The sequence below is a fragment of the Ctenopharyngodon idella genome, chromosome 13 (genome assembly GCF_019924925.1).
Source record: "Ctenopharyngodon idella isolate HZGC_01 chromosome 13, HZGC01, whole genome shotgun sequence".
In the NCBI taxonomy this organism is placed as follows: Eukaryota; Metazoa; Chordata; class Actinopteri; order Cypriniformes; family Xenocyprididae; genus Ctenopharyngodon; species Ctenopharyngodon idella.
In genome coordinates, this window is record NC_067232.1 from 35193280 (window position 1) to 35215193 (window position 21914).

Here is a 21914-nt window from a genome sequence, read left to right on the forward strand (position 1 = left end):
CAGAAATATACTAAAGACATAAAACAGTTCATGTGACTACAGTGGTTCAACCTTAAAGTTATGAAGCGACAAGAATACTTTTTGTGCACCAAAAAAAATAAATAAATAACGACTTTATTCAACAATATCTAGTGATGGGCGATTTCAAAACACTGCTTCATGAAGCTTCAAACCTTACGAATCTTTTGTTTTGAATCAGTGGTTTGGAGCGTGTTTTGACAAAGTCACGTGAACCATTGAAACTTCGAAACACTTATGACATAAGGAAGCCTCGTTTACTGAAATCACATGACTTTGGCAGTTTGATACACGCTCCGAACCACTGATTTGAAACAAAAGATTCATAAAGCTTCGAAGCTTCATGAAGCAGTGTTTTGAAATCGCCCATCTCTAGATATTGTTGAATAAAGTCGTTATTTTGTTTTTTGGCGCACAAAAAGTATTCTCGTCACTTCATAACATTAAGGTTGAACCACTGTAGTCACATGAACTGTTTTAAATAAGTGTTGATTGTCTTGCTGGCAATGCACTGAGCCATCGGATTTTATCAAAAATATCTTAATTTGTGTTCTGAAGATGAATGAAGGTCTTACGGATGTGGAACGACATGAGGGTGAGTAATTAATGAGAGAATTTTCATTTCTGAGTGAACTAACCTTTTAACATGCTCTAACAATCTTAATGCGAATTTCAACATTTACTAATGTTTTGAATCAAAAGTTGGGTCACACTTTAGGGACCAAATCTCACAACTAACTATGATTTTTGCCTCAATAAACTCCCAATTACTGCTTATTAATAGTTAGTAATGTAGTTGTTATGTTTATTGGGTAGAATTAAGGGATGTAGAATATGGTTATGCAGAATAAGGCATTAATATGTGTTTTATAAGTACTAATAAACAGCCAATATGCATGTTAATAATCAACTAATTAATAGTGAGAATTGGACCCTATACTAAAGTGTTAACAAAAGTTGCATCTTTTAACATTAGTTAATGCACTGGGAACTAACTGTAAATTAACCAATATTAATAAATAATTTAAATATATATATATATATATATATATATATATATATATATATATTTCTCAATGCTGATTTATGTTAGACAATGCATGTAACAAATGAGAACTTATTATAAAGTGTTCCCAATAGTGTCTAATTCTGATGCTTGTCTTAGCAAGCACTGTATTAAATATAAATAAATATTTTGTTTATCTTGTGCAGCTTCATGCATAAGTGCATAAGTGGATAATAATAGACAGTTCAAACACATGATCAGTCCTATACTGGACTCATTTATCCATCATCAGCAGATTAGTAAAAGGATCTTCATGTTTTGGTGTTCTTTACCTCATGGCATATTTCACTGGATTTCACTGGTGTAATTGCAGATTTAAATTTCCCTTTTCCAGCAGGCTCTGGTGTCACATTCGGAGGTCGTGTATACTCCCATCAGCGAGACAGCAGGTATGCGCATCCCAGGCCGCAGCCATTGTCTGCACAGGAAAATAAAACAGCATCATGTGGATCGCCTTTCTTTCCAGCACACCTCCTGCGCCAGAGCTGAACTCAATCCCACAACAGCGCACTCACTCCCCACAAACACACCCACCTCCCCTTGGGATCAACACACCACTGCCACCAGCATACTGCTGAAATGGCATAATGCGTTATTTTACAACTAGGTTACACTAACACATGTTTACCATATTACCATGGTTGGATATTAATAAGTTATTAAAATGAATGGTCACACTTTACATTAGGTGTCTTTAACTACTATGTACTTACATCAAAATAAGTACTTATTGTGTTTATATTGTATTGCAAATCACTTTGCTGCTATTGAGGTAGGATACGGGTAAGGTTAGGTAGGTTTAAGGGTGGGTTAAAAGGGATAGTTTACCCAAAAATGAAAATTATCCCATAATTTACTCACCCTCATGCCATCCTAGGTGTATATGACTTTTTTTCTTTTTTTAAGCCAAACACAATCAGAGTTATATTAAGAAATATCCTGGCTCTTCCAAGCTTTATAACGGGAGGGAATGGTACTATTTTTTTAAGCCTAAAAATGCACATACATCCATCATAAAATAAAGGCCTTCTGAAGTGAAGCGATGATTTTTTTGTAAGAAAAATATCCATATTTATAACTTTACAAACTATAATATCTGACTTCCGGTAATGGCCGTATGTGAGTCTAGTTCCTTTCAAAGACACAAGACATACTGACGAACGCAGAAGCGTAGAGGATAGAGCAAAACAAAAAAACAGTCACGAATTAGAAGTCTAAAACGAGAATTTTTAAAGAGAAATGTCAGAGAAGCTTAAGTTTGTTGCCCAGCCCTATTTGTTTGAACCGCGAGAGCCGTCTACTCTTACCTAAACTTAAGCTACGCCTATGCATCCTACGTCATACGCTGGAACTCGATGTTACAGGAAGCTAGTGATTATAGTCTATAAAGTTATAAATATAGATTTTTTTTAAATATAAAAACCCGTCACTTCACTTCACTTCAGAAGGCCTTTATTAACCCCTGGAGCTGAGTGGATTACTTTCATGATGTGTGGATATGCTTTTTTGGGCTTAAAAAATGGCACCATTCACTCCCATTATAAAGCCTGGAAGAGCCAGGATATTGTTTAATATAACTCTGATTGTGTTTGTCTGAAAGAAGAAAGTCATATACACCTAGGATGGGTTGAGGGTGAGTAAATTAAGGGATAATTTTCATTTTTGGATGAACTATCCCTTTAGGGGGTAAGGGAAAGGTCAAGAGTGGATTAATTTCTTTAATTACATCTATAATTGGTCCCACATTATATTAGGTGGCCTTAACTACCATGTACTTACATCAAAAAGTAAGTTCAATATACTTATTGGGTTCATATTGAATTGCAAAACACTTTTGCTGCTATTGAGGTGGGATACGGGTAAGGTTAGGGAAAGCTTTGGTGGTATGGATAGGTTTAAGGGTAGGGGTAAGGTGTAAGGGATGGGTCAACAGTGTAATTATAAATGTAAATACAGAAATTAATTACAGCTGTAATTACATGCTGGTATTTTAAACATGAGTACAGTGTAAAAACATGTATGTACACAATAAGTGCATTGTATCAAATGATACGGTGTTGCCTCCAGGCAACAGGGTCTATCTTAGTTTGTTTTTAATAAAATAAGGCACCAATTGATTGATCAAATGTATCTCAGGACAGAATAACTCAAATACTAATCAATAAAAGTGCAAAAAAGACCAAAACATGACCAACAGGGGTCCATTTTGTGTCCTGTTTCAGCACATGTGCACATGTCACATGGCTCCATATTTTCTCCAATGAAAAGTGCATTTTTCACGTGTTTGTATCCATTTAATCACCCACAAAAAATACGAGTCACCTTCACTGGCAAGTAAAAAAGTATTTTCAAGAACTTTACATTATATATTATCAAATGTTTTAGAGAAAATAACAAAAAAAAAAAAAAAAATATGTGTGTTGCCTCAAGGCAACATTATACCATAATGGAATCACATAAGGCCATACAGGCATAATAGGTTTGAATACAAATGTATTCTATTTGTAAGGAAAAGAGTTAGAATTATCTAAATATATTTGCATTTTCACATGATTTTGTAATGCACTTATAAGAATAGTAATTCACATACTATATCTGCATATATTATGATCTGCACATTTTCTATAGCACTTCAAAAAGGTATTTTTCCAATGTGGTACAATGTTGCCTCAAGGCAACAAACTTATAAAAAATAAATAAATTAAAAATTTATGAAAATGTTTATTGATATTGTTAAAGTGTCCAATTTTAAGCTGGAAAAACAACACAAATAATTTTTTCCTCATTGATATATTGCACACCATAGAGGGTTAAATGTTAGTACATAGTAGTTAAAGACACTTAATATAAAGTGGGACCAAATTGATTATTTAGTTTCTAAACAAAATTCAAATCATGTTTATTTATTTATTTGTTCATTCATTCATTCATTCATTCATTCAAATAGCAGCTGAAAAGTGATCTACTTCCAATGCTGTTTAAAAGCATCCCAGGATGCACCTCATGAAGTTGTTGAGAGAATGACCAAAGTGAGCAGAACTAGAATCTACACAGAATCAACTAGTTTTAATAGACAGTTTTAATTTCTTAAACTTTGGTCACTAAATAATTCTCATACGTTCATGTGTACAGCATTTTAATATATCCTAGTCAGTGTATATCAAAGTACAATGGTATTAGCATCTGATATCATCACTGTACCATGTCCTGTACCATGAACTAAGGCATATTTTTCCAGTTACATGATCCTGTGCTTAAATATTGAAGTTTTCCTCTAATATGAACATATTATGTTTGTGTCTGTGAAGAAGAAGTGAGCACATTTCTCACGGCTGCATGGCGTTCTAGTCATCTTCTCCTTAGCCTTGCGATTAGCTGCTTCCTGACACAGAGCCACAGAGGAAAGAGGCAGCAACGGTCACAACTCACCACAGCGCTGCACCACGACAAGCCATACATCCGACACACACTGCTTCTGAGCTGTAAGAAGCCATGATGGATGTCATGATGAAAGCCAAGCGCAGATCGTTAGCAGGACGCATGATTGTGTATGCTTACAGACATCACGCTGAGAGCACTAAACATACTCTACTTAGGGAGGTTTGTACTGTTTAAGTGTTCAGTAGGATGAAAGGTGTCTGACACATATCAAATGACTTTTAGGTCAAAGAGCTGGGGCAGTAGAGGCTGTTATGATGTTTTTGACATTTTTGGGATTTTTGTAGTTTGATTTGGTCAGGGCATTGGAACAATTAGTTATGCAATAGCATATGGCTTAGAGTAGATGTTTGAAACTAGTGAGTTCTTAAAAATAAAAGTTCCAAATGAGGGTTTTTGAAGTGAAGTCATTGAAGAATCATTTTTGGTTCCCCAAAGAATGGTTCTTAAAAGAACCAGTGTGAAGAACATTTTCTTCATGGAACCATTGATGCCAATAAAGAACCTTTATTTTTAAGATTCAGACAGCAGGGAGAACAATGCTAAATACAAGCAATAAAATTCAACTAATCATATGATCATGCATACTTAGGAAAGCTTTAAAAAGGATAAATGAAAGGGAGGAGGAAACGCTTCATATATCTTTTGTCATTGACATCCAATCTAACATTATTATATTTTGGCACAAATTAATTTGTCAATAAGCAAAAGCTAGCCAAATTAGACACATGCCACCATAGACAGACGTCTCCTCATCTTTGAAAAAAACTAGAATAATACAAAAATGCAGGATACATTAAATAAGGTTTCACTTGTTAGGATGACAAACTTGACATTTATCTGCTTGCATTTGCATTTATCTGACATTTATCTCTAATCTCCTAAATGTGACTATAAAACATGAAGATATTAATATATTATAAACATTAATTTTAGAATTTTCTGTAAATCTGCTTTGGAATAAAGTATATCGTGAAAGCTCTATACAAATAAATTAGACTTGTCTGACATTTTCGCTTTTTAGAATGACACTAAATCACACCTCCGCGTTTTTTATTTTTTATTTTTTTGTAATCTTCAGATTCTGCCTGTCATGTTAATTAATAAAATCAAATAATTGATTATTAATTAAATAAATAATTAAATGAAATTATTATTTTGGTAACACTTTAGTATAGGGAACATGTATTCACTATTAACTACAACTTTTCCCTCAATAAACTCCTTATTTACTGCTTATTAATAGTTAGTAAGATAGTTGTTAAGTTTAGGTATTGGGTAGGATTAAGAATGTAGAATAAGGTCATGCAGAATAAGGCATTAATATTTGCTTATTAATTACTAATAAGCAGCTAATATTCTAGTAATATGCATGCTAATAAGCAACTAGTTAAAATACCCTAAAATAAAGTGTTACCATTATTTTTAATAATAATTTATTAACATGTTATTACTAAATTATAACATGTTATTACGTGTTATAACATGTTTCTATTTTCTTTAATGAATTTAATGATAAAATGTAAAGTGACTACAAAACAAAATTAATTAAATCATTTTCAATAACTGAAAAATTTGATTTTCAAAGTTTTCACTGCTTGGCTAAACAGGTAGTCTTGCCACAAACTCCAAACAATGTTATCCAACCCAACTGGATGACTCAAAAAGATTTCCATTTGTTACCACAATTGGTGCAACAACAAGTAAAATAATTTCACTGGATTCGTTTCAACAACATGTAGGTGTACATCTTATATACAATTATATTATAGTTTATATCACACTCATATGGTTTCCACAAAAACTTTTAAGCAGCACAACTGGTTTTAAAATGTGTTAATACTAACATACGTTTCTTGAGCATCAAATCAGCATATTAGAATGATTTCTGAAGGATCATGTGACACTGAAAACTGGAGTAATGATGCTGAAAATTCAGCTTTGCATCACAGAAATAAATTACATTTTATAATATATTAAAATAGAAAACAGTTATTTTAAATTGTAATAATATTTCACAATATTTTAATGTATTTTTGATCAAAGACTTACTTTAAGTTACTTTGCAACTCCTTGTCAACTAGCAGTCATTAGAGTAGTAGTAAATTGTCTGCTTAATATCTGCTAACACTTTATTTTGATGCTCCCAACAGACATTCTACTGTATATACGTAACTTTACAAGTACATGTATTTGCAAAGTTACTTGTAGTAAGTAGAATGTCTAAAGTGGACTATCGAAATAACCTAGTATCAAACTATAATATTTAAAAGCTAAACATGTTTTATAATATATTTCTAAAGCATTATCACTTATGTGGTGAACAGCTGGAAACAAACAAGAAGACATAAAACTTTGATCATCAGCTGAAATATCTAGGCTTCCTACAGTATATTTGACTTAAAAACATGGACACACACACAAACGCTCCATTAGCGAGCGCAGGCCCAGCCCAGGTCATTTGTGTGAGAAGGGCAGTGGGCATAAAGAACGGGGAGTTTAGTGAAGTGGATCGGCACCCGGTGCTCTCTTACAGTTCTGCCATTACAAGCCATTACAAGCGACCTCTGACCCTTATCCGCCCTCAGATGAAACAACAAGTCTGGTCTTGCTCCACTCGTTCAAGAGGAAGATAAAAGAAGGGAGGGGGAGAGTAAGTGACCCATTCTTCAGACATGTCCCAAAACCCACAGACGCACAGCTCCAGGGCTCTCCTGTGGCTATGCAGATGCGAGAGAATGCAAAAAAATGAATTTTAATCACCAGAAATCTCCAATTACCGCACAGCAACCTGCCATGAATCTGTCTCCTCGGGACGCGTTCCAGAAATGACAGAGGCGCTTCGGCGAGGCCTCGACACGCTCTTCTCCATGGCACACGCCACCCTCATGAACCCATCCTGACAGCAGACGTATCTATAGTGGATGTCTCCTAATTACGAGACGTCTCCTTTCCTTCCCCACTGGCCTAAAGGAGCCAGACGCACAAATTCTGATCCGGGATTGGTCGGCCATCCTCGCTGCAATCATATGGCGCAGGGTTACCGTACTGTCCGCAGCAGCACGGCACGGCGGACGCATGGAGTTTGTGTTAATTAACATGGGGCTTGTGCGAGGGGGCTGTGCTGTGGGTAACTAACCTCAGATGAGACTTTGTTGTCAGATTCATTCAGCCATGCACACGGTTCATCTTCCTCAAGAGCCATTATTAGAATACAAAGACTGATTTAAAGCACTTGAAATCAGTTTTCAAATGAGAAAGTGCACTTTTGATATCCGTTCCTTTTTATTTTAATAAATTTTAATGGAATAATTGCATTTCTAATTTAGATTGTAATATATTTTTGTATTTTGTTTGTAAAAATAAATTAAATAAAACACTTTTTGCACTTTCTTTTAAAAAGATTGTTCTGTTTTATGCTTCCCAACTGGCCCAACATAGCAACAACCAATGCTGTGAGTTTGTGGGTGGGACTATCTAATGGGTGGCTGACAATGTGGAGGTAAAATCAGGAAATCACTTTCTAGTTCTGTTTGCTTATGCTAGTGGAACAGAAATGACACAATATAGCTTTAAAGGATTAGTTCACTTCAGAATTAAAATTTCCTGATAATTTACTCACCCCCATGTCATTCAAGATGTTTATGTCTTTCTTTCTTTAGTTGAAAAGAAATTAAGGTTTTTGAGGAAAACATTCCTGGATTTTTCTCCAAATAGTGGACTTCAACAGGGTTCATTGGGTTGAAGGTCCAAATGTCAGTTTCAGTGCAGCTTCAAAGGGCTCTACATGATCCCAGATGAGGAATAAGAGTCTTGTCTAGCTAAAAAAAAATAAAAATGTATATACTTTTTAACCACAAATGCTCATCTTGCACTGCTCTGCGATGCGGCACGCATTACATAATTACATTGGAAAGGTCACGCGTGACGTAGGTGGAAGTACCACGGTAGGGCGAAAAACTCCATCTCATTTCTAGTCCAACTTCAAAATTGTCTGACATTGTTGTTTTACCTTTTTTTGTAAAGGCCGTTTGACTTATTCTTTGCACATTCGCTTTGTAGACATCACGCGTGACTTACGTGACTACGTAACGTGTGGCGCATCACAGAGCTAGTGCAAGATGAGCATTTGTGGTTAAAAAGTATATGAATTTTTTTATTTTTTTTAAGAAAATGTCCGATTGTTTCACTAGATAAGACTCTTATTCCTCGTCTGGGATCATGTAGAGCCCTTTGAAGCTGCAGTGAAACTGACATTTGGACCTTCAACCCATTGAAACCTGTTGAAGTCCACTAAGGAGAAAAATCCTGGAATGTTTTCCTTAAAAACCTTAACTTCTTTTCGACTGAAGAAAGAAAGACATAAGCATCTTGGATGACATGGGAGTGAGTAAATTATCAGGAAATTTTAATTCTGAAGTGAACTAATCCTTTAATACAGTTAATGAGTTTGTTCAACCCAATCTTGCGAAAAGACGTAACTATTTTCGTGAATTGTTTTGCATGAATTTGTACGATTTTTCCCAAAGTTATGCTATTTTAGAAAAAATTCATCAAGGTCTACCCTCAAACCTAACCCTTTAGTGGGGCATAAGCAGATCGTATAAAAACGTGCAAATGAGATCGTACAATTTCATATGATTTTGCCATCAGTTCGCCAAAATGTAAAAAAATTACGAATTGCCATAAAAGTGTGTTGGTTTGTTATGTACTGAAACCGTTTGTAGCAGTGTGTAACATTGGCCCAACATAGCAACAACCAATGCTGTGAGCTTGTGGGCGGGACTATCTGTTTGGCTGACCAATAGCTGAAAATGTGGAGGTAAAATCAGGAAATCTGTTTCTAGTTCTGTTTGCTGATGCCAGTGGAGCAGAAATGACACACTTTAGCTTTAATACAGTTAATGAGTTTGTTTAACCCAATCTAAAACGTAACTATTTTTAATTTTCATGAAGTGGTTTGCATGCATTTATACGATTTTTCCCCAAATTGTGCTATTTTAGAAAAAAGCATCAAGGACTACCCTTAAACCTGTGTTGGATTGTTATATACTGAACCCATTTGTAGCAATGTGTAGCATTTATAATTAACTGGTGTTTATCATTAATATGCTTCTGATTAATATGCTAAGGTACATTTTTACCAGTGCAGACAGATTTTTTTTTTTTAACATTTGACATACAAAATGAGTTTTAACTCATAAGTAACAATTAATCATTGTCAAATAAATATTCTCTGTGTTCTAGCTTTTGGCGCTAACGAGAATGCGTGCAGCGTCTCAAACTTCAAAACATCGACACAAATCCCTTCTCAAAATCCTTCAGTCAAGAGCAGAAAGCAAAATTCCTTTCTTCACAGCAGCTTTGATATCCTTGCGCTGGAGCCAGGCTAATATTCAAATGTAAATATTAAACAAGGCGAAACAGAGATCCATGCAAAGGCGTTTTGTTCGGAGGCACTGAGAAAGCAGTCACCCTGAAACAATAGGTCAAATTAGCATGCAGCAGCCCCGGAGCACAGGGCCGTCGCACAGTGACGAATCCCCCCTTCCTGCTGGGATGAGGGGGTGGGGGGTCACCGTTGAAGATCCGTCTCAGGCAGCATGTCATACCCATTCACCTTATTCCTCACTTAGAGCACCTATCCAAGAAGAGAAGATTAATATAGGAAATACCTGGTGATCTGACAAATGATGACAGCTGATAATTACCCATGAGCCCTTGAGAGTGACTCACCCCCTAGCACGGTTATCTAGTCTGTCTGTTTGAAAAGGAGGAATTTTTTCAACTTAAACCCTCCGGTTTATAAGTGCGCTTTCATTATAAAGCCAAGAAAGGCTGCATAGCTGAAAGAAGATACGTTGTGAAAGTGGAAAATCAGATTAATGCAAGGAAAATGCGAAGGTAGAGAGATTAAAAAAAGTGAGTGAAATGACGTCAACACCATTACCACATTAGGAATATCGAGAGACCAGCTATACACATAAAACCTCAAAAGTGATCTGCCCTTAAAACAATCATGATTATTCTGCATTGAAGCATAATTACACTGCCTGTGATTTGCCATTAAAAACATTTCAAAGCAATTCAGAAAATATCTCAAGGACACTGTGAGGTAATGCCTTTGGTTTTCCATCTAGCTTTGAGGTGGCAGATGCAATTATGAAGACACACACACACTCAACCCCCACCCATCATCACAACCTGCATAAACAGAGACGACAACTTGAGATTAATGAAAGAGCCCAATTTAATTGTCAGGCATCAAGATCAAGCTAAACTTAACCAGAAAATACACGAAAGGTTATCAGGCTTTTAAAAGGTTTCTAATTGGTTATGACCAGTATATAATTAGAAAACCCGATCTGTGAAAAGGGCACACTTCATGATCTTTGGAGAATAATCAAGGACAACAAAACATAAAATCAATAGAGACTGGATATAAAAAGATTATACTGCGAGGAAAAGACTGACGTACTGCAATCATACAAACCAAAGGACCGCCAGGTTCACTCAAAACAGTCTATTTTGTGAGGTAAACTTTGCTTTTCTTTTCACATCAGTGGAGTTATACACTCAACGCGCCACTTCAGTCTTACAGAAAAAAATAAATAATCACATCGTATATACATCATATCAGTTGATGTAATGGACGTTTGTTATTGTAGCAGTTCAGGGGTTGCGCTGCCATTCCACGAAAGATTTCTGCCACATGCAGCTCTGTTTGATATGCTTAGATACACAGTGAGCACACGGCATCGCTCCAACACTGTCAAAATCTCACAGAAATAAATTCACAAGGGCACGGAAGGTTAGAGTCTTGTACATTTCACACCTGTTTTTTTTCCTTCAGATTTCTCTTAGCCTGACACAGGAGCGTATTTCTGGCCAGCCCTCCTGAGTTTTAATTGAAGTCCAGCCCAAGATAAGCTGACAGCACCCTTGCTCTGTTGGCTTGAGGAAGGAGAACTTTTGGCAGTCCTGTTCGCATCAGCTTAATGGGAAAGAATGTGAAAAGCACTTAACAAATGGAATCAGAACGCTGCAGGTGTGACCCTGCACATCGTAATACACATGTAGGCTCATGGTTGCACAATAGTACAGTGATGATGTCAGATGGTCATACCAGGTAACTTCATGTTACCATATTCATATACCTTAGTATTTACATGGTACTCCAAAGGACCTGCATGGTATTACCAGTTATGTGTTCACATAAATAATGCAATTTTTAACACAGAGAGTGATGTACACTGTAAAAAAATGACCGTGATTTTAACGGTAAAAGACTGTAAAAATACATCGGTGAAAAACGGTTTACAGAAAGTTTCTGTACTATATACGGTGAATAACTGTAATAGATCTAACGGTACATTTGATGTCATTTTACAGTAAATTTACAGTTTTTGGAAGTGAAAAATAATAAGTCATTGTATAATTTACAGTGAAAAACAGTAAATTGACATTCCCACAATTCCCTGCGTGACACTTCACATTTGATGTATTTTCGCTGAAATAACTCTGTTTCTTCTTAGTTTTTTTCTAATCAGTTATGTACATTAGGGTTTTATGTTTCATCTAATTTTGTTAAATTAATGTTTATTGCATTTTAAAATTTCATGTGTGTTACCATGATGGTGTTTAGTGTTTGTGTGAATGACACTGTGTGCACCTGCATGTGATGAACTTTGATTCATCATGTGACTCATCACCGCTGTTTGGTGGTTGTCAGTGTATTACAAAGGTACAAAACAAATATTACTTCAATAGGTTGGTGAATTAACATTATATCAGTTAATGAAATAAGATTTTTACTGTAAATTTAACAGCATTTTTTTACAATGTGTAAAATAAACAGTTATGAACCATAATTATTACAATATAAACCTTTAAATTATACAGTTTGAACTGTAAAATAGACCGTAAACTAAATACTGTCCCGTAAAACCTAAAACATTGCTACCATATTTTTTTTTTTTACGGTGAAGTTCTGGCAACCACAGCTGCCGTTTTTTACCGTAATTTATTTATTTATTCTTTTTACACTGTAAGTATATTATATATATATACACACACACACACACAATGTATTTTGTATACATTTTTTATTAGTATTTAATAATGATTCAAACTATTTATAATTATTTTGAATGAATTTAGAAAAATGTTAAATATATATTTCAAGACAAGGTATTCTCTTATCTCAAGATAAGATTTTTATCTCAATACAATATCTTCTGTGTTAGGAACAGACTATCATGTTACAGTTCAGACCGATAATCTTGCCCTCCACTGAAATATTGCTTGCGTTCAAAAGAAAGAGAAAAAAAGAAGAAAAAAGGTATATAGACGCATTGCCAAACACCATTGTGTTGTCCATTGTCTACGGCGTACGCAAACACCACCAACATGGCGCAACGTGAAGAATCACAGACAGTAAACTGATGCTCCTTACTATTTCTGACATACTCCATGTGCTTGCGCTACTTTTGACATGAAAGACAAATGGATTTGCAACATGATTCAGTTACACTTCATGTTAAGGTAGTTACATTGTAATTATTCAAATAATTACTGAGTACTATTAATTAACAACATGAAATATTGCTTGCGTTCAAAAGACAAACAGAAAAAAAGAAGAAAAAAGGCATATAGACACATTGCCAAACACCCTTGCGCTGTCCACTGTCTACACCGTATGCAAGCACTGCCAATAAAACCCATTATAATTAGAGATTCTGTCTACACTAAACAACATGACGCAACACGACGAATCACAGACAGTAAACGGATTCTCTGTACTATTTCTGACATAATCCACGTGCTTGCGCTACTTCTGACATGAAGGACAAACAGATTTGCGACAGACGCTTTGACGTGTCCAGTGTGGACAGCCTCAGTCATAATGCACCAGTTAAAATATGATGAATGAGATTTGAGACATTTTCAGTCAATAACAACTTACATGTCAGTCTGTTCCTCACGCAAACCTTTCAAATGGCTTCAAAAGACATGGAATATAGTGTATGTGTCATATGGATCACATTTTGTGGTTCTTTTGTGGTCATTTTGATCTATTGTTCAAAGCTTCTTCAAAATATTTTCGCTGGTGTCGCATAAAAGAAGAGCGTACAGGTTTGGAATTCCATGATGGTTAGTAAATAATGACTGGATTTGCATTTTTGGGTGGACTGCTCCTTTAACAGGCTAGTCATTCCAACAGGCACATCATACTACGCCATTTTAAAGTGAATTAAAGAAACAAATGAGCACACTGTTTATGAGGGAGGTGCTTTGATACCTCAACATAACTCACTCAGTGACTCCCTTACTTTCCAGCCGTCAGCGCCGCTTTGAAGTGAACTTCAGGATGAAATACAGCAAATGAGCCGGCACAGGTAACACCATCTCCACATCAGAGGTATAAACACCAATGAGTTACACGGCCTCGCCAACCAACAGGCCCTTATTTGGGCAACACTGGAGCCAGATCCCATATAGAGGCTCCCTGTAGGAGCCACTGCGGATGTCTCAGTATGAGGAGGACTGTGTGTTTAACACCACACTACTGAATCATACACACCGGGCGTCGCTGGACGAACAACCCGCGGCTCTATCATCGTCCTTTCGCCACTCCTGTTTGGCTCATAACGCAGAGCTGTGGCTTTGGCTCATTGAAAAGAGGTCATGAGAAATTTAATAGAACACGGTGGACACAGCATCATTTATTTCACTGCTTACAGGAGGGAAAATGAAAACTATCCTTCTTACGCGCTCCGAATCTTAAGCTCATTAAGCTCTCCGACACAACACGGGTGGGAGGTGGATGTTCATTAGGATGTGATTAATTGCGGTGTCAGCGATTTGGCACCGACGCAAAAAGACGCCTGCGTTTAGACCGCGAAGGTGTAGATAGATCTCATACTAACGCAGAGAACGACACCGTATGCGAAAACGACCTCGTTCCGACATTGACTTTGTCGAGCTGCCATCAACCCCTCTGTAATGTCGCAGGCAGCACAATTACCCATTCATTTATTCAAGCAGCAAGTGCACAAAGAGCATTTTCACATGCACAGCTAAATCGAATTTAAAGTGTTGAGGTGCTCGCCGCCTTTTACTTTAAAGTGTAGTAGCTAATGATATGTGTGCGAGAAAGAGGGTGATAGGTGGAGACTGTGTGCACATTCTCCTGCTGTGCTGTGAACCTGCTCGCTAAAAACAGGAAGATGGTGCGTCCTCACTGCTGACACAACACGACACGGGCCTTACTGCAGTCCACACAGGCCCTGCTCTCACCCCACGCTGCTTTAAAACACACCCGGGCCTGTCTGTCACCTGAGACGCCCTGCAGACCAACTGAGCACTTGACATTTGTGCATCCGGGACATTTTAAGGTCATGTCTAGGATGTTTTTGTGGTTGAATATTCGTCTAAAGCTCAGATTTAGCTTCAGGTATGATTTTTCATAAGAAAAAAAGAAGTTTCATAACTTGCAAGGTGGTGTAAATTAATTAGTGGTGGCAGAGTAATTAGGATGTGTGCAGAGATGGAAATGAAATGGAGGCTTCCCTACTGCTTTGATGAACATCCCAGCCTGTCAAACCTCAAAGAGCCTGTGAGACATCTGCAATTCACAGAATATTGGCACTGGACATGTGAGAAACACACACACACACACACACACACACACACACACACACACAATTTTTGTGAATTGTGGGGACATTCCGTAAGCGTAATGTTTTTTATACTGTACAAACCATATTTTCTATTGCCCTACACTACCCCTAAACCTACCCATCACAAGAAACTGTGCACATTTTTACTTTCTCAAAAAAAACAAACTCATTTTGTATGATTTATAAGCCTTTTGAAAAATGGGGACATGGGGAAATGTCCTCATAAGCCACCCTCTCCTTGTAATACCTATGTCACACCCATGTCATTATACAAATTTGTGTCCTGATATGTCACAAAAACACGCACACACACGCACACGCACACACACACACACTTGTATATGTGGTTTACGGGGACTCTCCATAGACGTAATAGTTTTTATACTGTACAAACTGTACATTCTATCTCCCTACACTACCCCACCCCAGAAAACTGTCTGCACAGGAAGTGTCCTCGTAAACCATGTTTACTTTGTAATACCCATGTTATTATACACATTTGTGTCCTCATAAACCATGTATACAAGAACACACACACACACACTTAGACTTATTATTATAACAATTTGTATACATTTTAATAATACTAGGCCTATTTATAACAATCAGGCTTGGATGTGAAACGCTCACATTTTTACATTGTAAATGAGTCTTTTTGTTCTGGAAGGAGGTTAGGTTGGGTCAGTGTGTGAAATAGTGGCAGGCCCATATCTGTACGTGCATCGTGTATTGACTTACTACTGATATATTTGCAAGATACAGAAGTTAATGAAATGATCTGATGTAATGCAAAAGAGCTTAGACTTTTAAAATAAATCATTCAACATCAGGCAGTTTGCATATGACTATTCATTAACATTATGTTTTAAGGGGTTTTGTACAAAAAATATTTCTAAAATTAGTTGTTTTATTCATGTCACTTCGACTTTAAAAATAATGGTTTGATTATTGGTAAAATATACAGAATGTTTTAAAATGTCACGGCTTAGTAATATTTTTCCATTATAATGTGTGATTTACTAAATTTAGTCAAATTATTCAGCATTCAAATTCTAAACTTATTTTGAAAGGAAATCATGCAGTGCTATATAGACCTGAAGTGGGAAAATGTGATTTTATCAAAGTTCAGCAGGAACTGAACTAAAATATAAATGAAATCATAACGAAAGAATGTTAAAAGTCAAAGATAAAAACACTACATTATGAGTGCTGTTTTATTCAGGGTTATACAGAAATGGTGGTCTGGTAGGTCTATACTTTGGTTGAATAATGTTGGCACCTGTAGTGTATAGTTTCATGATCTGAAATGAAAATAGTTAATTAGAGATGAATAAAACATGGTTTGACTATCAGTAGCACAGTGCAGGGGATCAAGTGCTCGGCTAAAGGATCTTCAGATCAATGTTATTGCGATGCACTCAAGTTACTGGAACACAACCGACAGGAAATGATGATCATTAATAAGAAACGACTGTTTCTCTGTGAGAAACACTGATGTACTGAACAGGAAGCACATGCAGTGATAGGCCGGCTGTTGACTCGATAAGACTTGATAGGCTGATTAGTTTATTTTACTATCCTATATATACACACACATATGTAGTGAGTTGCATTTTATCATTTAAATATAGCATCATTTTTCCCTGCTGTTCATGACCCTACGGGAGGAGACCTACGGCCCATTTTTGGTTTCCGGCCCACCAGTTGGGAACCACTGATTTCCTATGATAATATTCACATTTTATCTGGAACTGAACACCAGAATCTCTTTTTCGTTTTCCATGGCCAGACCACTTGATTCTAAAAAAGCAAAAAAGTGCAATATATAGTGAACATATAAAAAAATAAAATAAAATAAATCATTTTAATGGGATTCACCCACCATGCACCATTTTTTGCCGCAGACCTTTGCGTTTAGCTGTGTGCTCTGGGCTTTGGGTGCGCTCTAAATGTGGAAAACGCTGCGAAGAAGCACAGGGAATAAAAACTACAGAAATGAGGTCATGTTCCTGGATTAGACACACAATGCAAAGGAGGAGAAACTACTAAACGACTCGCAAATCAGAATGAAACAGTATTCATAAAACATTGAATGTTTTTGCATTTTAGATGGATTGTCCTTTGAGACGCAATTCAAATGTGAATTTGAAGAAATTAGGACAAAGTGCCTCATTATCCTCTACAAGAAGAATGAGAATAACTTATCTCCTTAGTGGAAAGGAAAAAACGCAAAACTGGTCCAAAAAACACTATTTAGAAATCACGCTACTGTAAGAACTTTTTATAAATATATAAATTATTTGTTACAACACAAAGTCACACACATCATTCTTTTTTTTTTTTTTTTTTTTTTTACAACTTAACCAACACATGCCTCTCAAAAAAAAAAAAAAAGAGACTTTAAGGCTAACGTTTACACTAATGTGTTTTCGTTTTAAAATGCATAACTTTTGTTATAGTTACGCCTGGCGTCCAGAGTTTCTGACTCTCGAAAATGGAGACTTTTGGAGACACTGAAGACCGTATTTTAGTTTGAAAACTCCGGGGTTGCGTTTCAGTTTATACGGTGTCATGACAAATCGGGTCCTCCCTCGAAATTGGGTCTCCACAAAATGTCAGTTAATGATTATCCTAAGTATATACAAAATGATATTAATTTAAAATACTCATAATACTATATAATGTGTAAGAAAACAAATTAGTGCATAATAAAACCAAATGAACTTAATTTCTTACACTTGATTAACTATTAATAAATAATAATATAATAATAGCCTATTAAGTGAATAATTGAACATCATTCATTTGTTTTATTCATAACTGAAATATTTGGACATTAATATAACTTAATATAACACAATTACATTAAAGATGATTGTGAATACATGTAGGGTAAGTGCAAATGCGTGTATAAACTAAGCTAAGGCTAATCACTATCTGTATGCTATGTTAGTACGTAAGCTTTGATTAATACAGACATAAATGGTCATAATGTAGTTGAAACAGCATTTATCATAACATGATTTTGTAGGAATTTTAATCAGGTGCTAAAGAGAGTACCTATTAAAAGCAATTTGAACCAATGGGATCATGTGGGGTCCTAATGGAGACCCTAATGGAATACCCAATTTGTCACTACAACAGACCAAAATGGAGACATTCGCTCCCTGATTGGGTCTTCTGGATCATTCCTTCCCTGATTCATCAAGACTCTATCATATGACCATTACGCTACTTGAAGACAACAATAACAGACCAGCCTCGAGAACCATGTAAACAGTAACATGGCGACAGATGTGCAAGCTTTGCTGACTTTGTTGTCCTTTTTTGCAGCCATTGTGCAGTTAAACTCGACAACAAATCACATTTCAAGTGGCACAAGGAATGCTGGTTTTGGGTTAGCCAGGAAGAACCAGTGCCTGCTGGGACATGTTTGTCAATGAAGTTGTGGTTCCTGAAGAATGGTGACTGAACTTTTGGATGTCCAGAAATGCACGCAAATGTACATGCCCAGAGTGCATGAATGGTCATGTGACATACATTTTCGGTCATGTAGTGTGGACGGAGATCTTTTCTGAAACGCAGTGGAAACGCTACTATGGACATCATTTTAATGCCGTGTTAAAACGAAAATGCACTAGTGTGGACATAGCAAAATAATACGCTCTATCTACTAAATAAAATTATAGCATGAGATTACAAGCAATATTATTAATTAAATTCAACATATAAGAATTAAGTTAGAACTAATCAAATTAATTCCTTAAAAGTCAATCATTTAAAATGTGTAAAATTAGCAAACACCATTTCAAAACCCACAAACTGACATAAAAAGCAGAGTCAACTAAACGAGACAATGATCACCATAATGGTGATCAAACATTTTCGATAAAAACAACATCAACATCTAAACCTCTATTAATTCTTGTGTTTCTCTTTCCTTCAGTGATTCTGCTTGTTATCATCAATTCTCTTTGTTGAATTTAATTAATAATATTGCTTGTAATCTGTTGCCAAAATTTTAGTAGATATAGCATATTACTTTGTGTGTAAGGAGCCAGATTGATTCAGTCATATTAAATTATTATTATTATTATTTACTTAAACCAGTTTAAACTAGTTTTGAATAAAACCAGTTCTATTAGATGTCACCACATTGCTGCCGTCTTAATGTGTATGGATGTCACAGTGTACAGCATAATATGCTGATATTTTCAATACAGTTTTTGACAGTTTTTACAACTTAACAGATTGGGTTTTGTCTGTAAATATGCATAATGGGTCATAAAATAAAGTATTAAATGCACACTGAATATGGATGTTTTTGTTCTGTTGTTTCTCAGAAAAACTTGCGTGCATAACAGCACAGCAGTCACTCCTGGGAAGGTACATATGGGAGCGCTTGACAAGGGGGTAACTTGATAAATTGTTTTTTTCTTCTCACTCTGCAGTTGTTTCATCACCTTACAAAGCTTTGGTTTGCATATACTATGAAAAACAGCTATTGTAATTAAAAAGGTGGCATGGTTCACCTCTCTGTGCTGGTAAATTGTTAGCAGGGGGGTTGGTTGGGGTCTGCATGCCCTCCACCTCCTCAGGTCTCTGCCTCTGAGACATCTGCGTATGACAGCGTGAATCAAGCACCCCTGCCTCTGAGCACGCGTCACCTACCAAAGTGAAAGGTTTATCACCTTGGAAACACATCTGTAAGCATCGAGTCTGGCGTGTTAAACACTCAGAAATGGTGTACAGAATAGTAAGTAAATATGGTGCGTTTCTCCTTTAATTACAGTACCAGTTGGCTTGCTTAATTGTGTTTATTTCATTTGCTTGGGAAGAGATATATATATATTTCAAGTTACATCTGTGCCTGCAAAGCTGTTTGTTTCTTAGCTACAAAAGTTCTTGTGTTGTGACAACATTGAGGAATGTTCCATAATGAGGCTTAAGAAAAATTAAAACAGCTTTGAAGCTGTTGGATAAAAGCAAGCGCAGGTGGACAGAATGAGTGTGAAACCTGAGCCCGGGTCTTTGCTTTGATGTATGTCTGAATCCAGGGGTTCCCACTATAGTACATCTGTGTCGACCTTGGCCAAAGCTGGCACGGTCCCTTGGCGCACACCCCGGTTTACATGGCACGTGACCAAAGAACTGCACAGAATCTCGGTTCTTGAGAGGAACTCATCTCCTCACTGGTAGACCAGTTGTCCCCTGTATTTTATTATGTTTTGATTAAATCGAAACGTAATATTTTAATTGAATGTTTAGAGCCAAACCCCTCTGAGCAATAAATTTCCTGCATCTAGCTATCATGTTTCTCCAGTAATTGCATTTACATAAATGATGTTTGATGGAATTATCATGCAGGTTATATGAGCACAGGATAGACACAGAGAACGCTGGAGAGACAGATGAGACGTACTGAATGAATACACAAATCAGCTTTGCCCATTAAAACTAACGGCAAATCATTAACTATGCCAAAGAATGCAGTCACATTCCTTATTTACACTTCAAGACTTGCACATTTCATTACAAGAAAGTACCATGATGGTACATGAAGCGATTGATTACCATATCCATATATTATACCATGCATTTATATGGTGCCAAAGTAACTTAAAAGAATATCATCATTACCAAAAACATGGTGATAATGTTATATTATGGTGTAAGTGTTATGTCAGTTTTATTCTGTAAGATTTAATCTAAAACTATACTGAAATACAATTCATTATGTTACATGCATTAAGATTTTTTTTTTTTTTTTTTTTCTTTTGCATTTTCATGACACACTTCTCCCTTATATTCTCATTACCAAAGTGCACCCACACTGCAAAAAAAATGTTTTCATGATTTGTTATAAAATTTTTTTCATTTGTCAAATCAACTTAGATAATTAATGTGGTTCAGATAACACAATATTTTGAGTTTCTGTTAATTAAACCAATCACCTTCATTGCATTAACTCAAATTTTTAATTTTAATGAGCTCAAAATTTTTAAGGCAATCAGGTAACTTACTTTTTTACGTTAAACCAACAATTCTTTTTTACAGTGCATTTCCTTTTCTTTTCTGTAATTCTTATTATTATGAAAGAAGATTCTCATTAGATTATAATTACTGCTATACAATGAATAAATACACAAAAAAATAAATAAATAAAAACAACTTACTACCATGTTGTAAAATTCCTCTTCATTTATGTAAAATATAATTTTTGGTTTTATTTTTGTATTTATGCATGTATTTATTTATTAATTTATTTTATTTACTTTTATTTATTACGTTTTTTTTTTTTTTTTTTTGCATTATTTTAAAGTGACTCTAGACTTGTTCTTGACATCTTAAGACAAACCCATGTACCTTACATTATCAGGAAAAAAAAAAAAAAAATGCATTTATAGGTTTTACCCATCTGTGCATTTGAAGCTGTTCGAGTTTAAGCCATGCCATCTCAATGACTGATAGATCTGGGAAACCCTCCATAGAAGCACACTTACCCTGCTCTAAAAATAGACCTTATTAAGGGCAAAGTGATTAAATCAGTGAGAGGTTCGCACTGCTGGATTCTTCTGGCCAGGGTCAGTGCCCCAGTTATTTTAAGGACGATGCAATTAGAGCAGTGTTAATTTACAAAGGAAATTCTTCTCCTATTTAAACACCAGAGTCGTCCATCAACATCAGGTGTATAATTACAATGTATAAGT

General features: G+C 35.8%; 1 long non-coding RNA gene across 1 annotated transcript in view; it reads right to left on the minus strand.

Annotated features, from left to right (window-relative positions):
* The window catches only part of LOC127525277 (uncharacterized), a 72638-nt gene that overhangs the window by 18729 nt on the left and 31995 nt on the right, over positions 1–21914 (minus strand). Inside the window, exon 2 of the long non-coding RNA XR_007933301.1 lies at positions 1357–1502. This is a non-coding gene — a long non-coding RNA (uncharacterized LOC127525277). The remainder of the gene's footprint in view (positions 1–1356; positions 1503–21914) is intronic.